The 5,502-nt window shown below is 42.9% G+C and overlaps 1 protein-coding gene across 1 annotated transcript in view; it reads left to right on the top strand.

Annotated features, from left to right (window-relative positions):
- The window catches only part of LOC121937117 (HAUS augmin-like complex subunit 8), a 149,296-nt gene that overhangs the window by 60,504 nt on the left and 83,290 nt on the right, over positions 1-5,502 (top strand). The gene's annotated exons all lie outside the window — the stretch shown is intronic.

Consider the following 5,502-nt stretch of genomic DNA (forward strand, 5'->3'; position numbering starts at 1 on the left):
GCCAATGAGAGCGAATAGTTTTCCTCTCCTCCGCCAATCGGGAGAAGAATCAGAGGCGAGCGGGCCATTCTCGCTTCCTGCAACGAGGCCGCACTTTTTTTTAAACAGCCACCCCTCCCAACCCGAGGAGGGCGGGACAAAGGGAGTTATCCAATCAAAAATGGCACGCGTTCTGCCCTCGTCTCTGGTTGGACGGGAGGCCCGTCCCGTTCTTTCCCCTTCCCTGTTAAGTTTGGGCGGCCCCTTTTAACTGCCATGGCCCAATGGCTCTGGGAAGTGTAGTTTTTGCATGACATTTAATTTTTCTGTCAGAAGAGCATGGTGCTCAAACAAGATACATTTCTCATAATCCCACAGCAATGAGCCAGAGAACAGTTAAAGTGGTGTCAACTGGCTTATTTCTGCAGTGTGGGATGCACCTGAGGGGAATATTATTTTTTCTTTCATTTTTCTTTTTCCTCATTCAGTAAAAGAGTAGCAAAAATATGATATGATGATGATAATAAGTAGTAGAAGCAATAGTAATGCTACATTTCCATAACTCCATAGCATTGGAGCCAGAGCAATTAAAGTGGTGTCAAACTGGGTTATCTTGCAGTGTGGATGAGGCCCTGAGGGGAAACAATACTTTTTTCCCCTCATTTTCTTTTTCTTCATTCTCTGAAAGAGTAGCAAGAAATATGATCATGATAATGACGAAATAATAATAATAACTACTAGAAATACCTGGCCCAGAGGGACCTTGAAACGGTAGTACTGCTCTGGTAAACCTCGAGATTGGGACTCACATGGGCAACCCTTATACCAAACCCGGAAGCTACAAATGGTACAGACTATGGCAGCCAGGCTGGTCACTGGAGACTTCCAGGCCAGCCATATTACACCGATGCTTAAAGACCTGCATTGGCTGCCTATCCGCTTCCGGGCACAATATAAGGTGTTGGTAATGACCTATAAAGCCCTAAATGGCTTGGGTCCAGAATACCTGAAGGACCGCCCTCCCCGTATCCGTCCCGCACCCTCAGAACATCTGGGCAGCAATTACTTAGGGTGCCAGGGTTAGATTGACCCTACACAAGGAAAACTTTTCCATCGCCGCCCCGGCCCTTGGAACACGCTGCCCACAGAGCTCCGCTCGGCCACCTCCCTGGCCCAATTAGAAAGGACCTAAAAACCTTTCTATTCAGATGGCATTCCCCGACCAAGTCCCAGTGGGCCTCCCTTCCTCTTCTGTGGCAAAGAGGACGGCTACGGAGGTTTTATCTGTTTTTATTTTGCTGCTGTGTAATTGTTTTAACCTGAATGTATAGTTGTGTTTTATTGATATTTGCTGTGAACCGCCCTGATCTATGAAAGGGCGGTATAAAAATAAAATTTTATTTTATTTATTTTATTTAGTAGTAAAGTAAGGCCAGGGGCAGTTAAAACGGTGCCAACCCAGGTTATTTCTCCAGCCAAAGTATAAAAGAGGTAAGTATAGCATAAGAAGAGAAGTAATAATATATGCCTTAGTATATATATAATATATATATATACACACCACACACACACACACACACAACACATAATTTAAAGATAATCTTATTAGAAAAACTAAAGATGCAAACAAGAAATAATGAGTGTTTTAGGCGAATCAGAATTGGTACAGATGTATCTATGTTCTGTTGTTTTATTGGTTTAAAATGTCACTATGGAGTATATTATATGTGGATAGCGTGTGGGTGTCTTATTGTAGGTTAGATAGGTGTGTTGTGTAAGCTGGGCGAGAAGTTTAATAATAAATATAAACAAAACTTATATTTATATCCCGCTTTTTGTTAAGACAATCAGGTTGCGTAATATGTATGGTTGTTGTGTTTTGTCTTGGCGTCTCAAGGGAAACGATTGCAAAACTCACGTGCACCACGTGTTCTGTTTTTGTCTCTAAATGTTTTTTGAATAAAGATATATTTTAAATAGACCGTATGATCCCTAGTGCCTCTGTCGTTTTCTGGACCCAGTTTGGCTATCTAACACACGTGTAAATCTCGAGCATCGCTTTGCTTGCATGGTTTTGTCGTCGCATGTGCGCCTTCGAGTCCAACTTATGGTGGCCCTAAAGACGTATAATGGGGTTTTCTTGGCAAGATTCTGCGCGAGGAGGTTTACCTTTGCCTTCCCCCTAGGGCTGAGAGAGTGTGAGAGGGCTCTCTGAGTGCCACCTCTGGCACGCGTGCCAGAGGTTCGCCATCACTGATAATACTGTATAAAGTCAATATATATAAAGCTAGGACCTTATCACACTAGAGCAGGGGTAGGCAACCCTTTGGAGCCAGGGGCCGGGTTGCTGCCCCAGACAACTGGGGGGCCGAAGCCAAAAAATAAATAATTAAACAATTTTTTAAAAAAAATAATAAATAAATAAATAAACGGGACAAATGTAGGACAAAATTCAAATGGAGGACACTTTTAAATAAAAAATGGAGGACATGGCGAAAAATTTTGCTGATTTTTTAAAAAATGTTAAGATAAATGCATGTTTTCTGAGGCTTCTATAGACATTGTGCCCACCGTACCCCTCGTGTGAGACGCCAAAGCCCGGTGGCAATCGGCGGCAGGACCGGGCTGGGGCCGGTCCCAAGGCCTTGCGGCTGCATTCGGCCCACGGGCCGAGGTTGCCACCCCTGCACTAGAGGAACCCGCTCAGAAACAGGATTTAAAGTAATTTAAAGCAGGAAAAAACCCCTCAATCACACGACGTTTCGGCAAAACAGAAATGACATGAAAAAAGCGAACGTAACGGGGACAAAAACGTCTGTTTTGCAGAAATGTTGTGTGAAAAACCTCCTGTATTTGTGTTTTTTTTCCACTTCTAAATCCATTCTGAGCAGGATTATCTAGTGTGATAAGGTCCTATGATTTACTATACTACTGATGTAGCCTAGAATCACATTGGCTTTGTTAGCTGCTGCATCCACCTGTTGCCTCATGTTGATTTATGTCAGCTCTAGGATGAAGAGGAGCATGGTTTCAACACCCTTGTGTGTCAACAAACTGCATATCCTCTCTTCCAACTCTATGATGCTATGAAGAAGCCTGGTGATGGCGGTTAAATGCTGGTCCTGCAGCTACAAGGTTATGAGTTCGATCCCAGGGGCCTCTAAGGTTGATTCAGCCTTCCATCATTTCAAGGGGTCGGTCAAATGATAGCAAAAGCAATAGCAAGTACATTTCTATACCACGGATCAGTGCACTTAAGCACTCCTTAGCAGTTTACAATGTGTAAACTAAATGAGCAGCTCAGCTTGTTGGAGGCAATTGGCTTACATGTTTAAACCGCTTAGAGCACAGCGGTTCTCCACCTGTGGGTCGAATGACCATTGGAAAACACATATTAAACTGTATTAAAAGGTCGCGGCATTAGGAAGGTTGAGAACCACTGGCTTAGAGAGTGCTGAGTTCATACTAAAGTGGTAAGAATGTAAATGCTATTCCTATTGCTATCACCAGCCCCAAAATGAACGCGAGCTTGGCTATTGCAAGGCAGCCCTCTCTCCAGGTCTTCAGTGGCCTTTCCCAGTCCTCCCAGGGCCTTCTGCATGTGAGGAAGGTACACCAGTGATGTGTATGGAGAGGTGATCAAACTTTTCACGCCAAATGGCACATCTACCTCAGTGCAAACTTTTATTAAGGTCTGGTTAATGCTAGACGAATAACTGAGGTTGGCAATGCACCTATTTCCCGCCATGTGGCACTCCAGTGTGCATGCATGCATGCATGAGAGCAACCAGGCATGCAGGCGTGAGAGCAAGGCCGGCTCAGCTGGACTTGTTTATCCCCTTGGGCTCTGTACTCTTTTATTCCGGCACCCAGACAAAATGATGGCAAGGAGGATTATAATGGTACAGAACAATAAATGATATTATGACTATTTGAGCTGCTGAAGAAGGCAGAACCTGAGAAGGAAATGAGAGCTTTTAATAAGGATTCCTAGAAGAATGTCTTTCCAATAACAAGTACTGTTCCCCCATGTTATTTCCTTCAATCCCAAAGAAATCATAGAATCATAGAGTTAGAAGAGGCCACAACGAAGAAAAAACACCCAGCACTGAGAATATATGCAATAATTTGAGATAGTTTATTAACAGATGTGTATTCTCATATGTTTGTATAATAACAAAAAGGTCACAATAATGTTGAATGCAAACTGTTTTAATTCCAGTCCGAAAACACATATCTAGAGACTCACGCCTGTTTCCTTTCCCAATCTGCCTCACAGACATCGCCAGAATTACTTCCAGTGGGGTAATGCACGCGACTAACGTTTTTAAGAACCAAGAGGTCAAGAAGAAACATTTACACTATGTGTTTTTATGTACGTCAGGTTTAGTGCGATTTCTTTCTCCTCCATCAATGTGTGATCTTTCTCTCTATTCTGATGTTCAGGTGTGAAGCCGATGCTCCTGCAGCCAAAGATCACCACATTCATAGGACAGAAAGGTATATCAAGAGCCTGGAGGTTTTCCGAAAACGCAGATACAAAAAGCAGGTTTCAAGTTTGCAGAAGTAGGAAAGAAAGCAGCTTTAAAAATCCTTGAGGGGGGGGGTCCTCTAAATAAACCCACCCAGGGCCAAATACGCTCACATGCTTTCAAACGTTTCAGTTTAAAAACCCTGGACATGTGTGCCAAGCAGCATCGGAGTCTACATGGCAAGAGCGTGAATGTGGAAGAAGCCACAAGCAAGGAGAGGCTGCAGCAGTTGCTTTTGCCTGAGGTACTGGGAGGGCAAGTTTTATTTTCCTTCCTCTGCTGCTGATTTGAGTGCAAAAGTCAATGAAATAAAAATGCCTTTTGCACCCTATTTAGATTAGTTTATCCAAAGCTCAAACCGCTTTTGCATTCCGAACTCAGTCTGGCAGCAATGGAAACAAGCTGAGGACGAAAGAGGAAAGTGGGAAGGGGAAGAAGAAACCAGAAGATTGTAAATTAAGCTTTAAAAACGAGGATAATTGGGTCCTCGCCTGTTTTGCTTCAAGACTTTGACCATCCCCAGGTGCAGAAAACAAGTACTGTAGCACCCCTCTTCACATAAGAAGGAAAGGTGCATAAGCATATACACAAAGCATATTTACAGTGGAATCCTATACCACAATCTACCTAGGAGTAAGGTAAGGTGAACACAAGTAAAAGTTATTAGCTTGCGTGTTAGGCTGCTATCAAGGGATATCTTCCTGGAAGTGACCAAACACAGTGAAAACTCATAGTTGAGTAGAACACATAGGATTGCACAGTGAAAAACACCCCCCCGTATACATCTACCCTAAAAATCAGGAAACAAACCTAGTGCGAATACACTTCTCATCCTCAAGTCAACTTCGTCACGTATATCTCATGCAACTTTGACAGGTTTTTCTGTTTTTAAAAATTGCATTTCTCTAAATATTTTTTTGCATTGGTTAATGTGAAAAACATCATCCTATTCACAAGCCCTTTGATATTATGGTCTCCAATGGATACAAAC

This window comes from Sceloporus undulatus, chromosome 7, assembly GCF_019175285.1.
Source record: "Sceloporus undulatus isolate JIND9_A2432 ecotype Alabama chromosome 7, SceUnd_v1.1, whole genome shotgun sequence".
Classification (NCBI taxonomy): Eukaryota; Metazoa; Chordata; class Lepidosauria; order Squamata; family Phrynosomatidae; genus Sceloporus; species Sceloporus undulatus.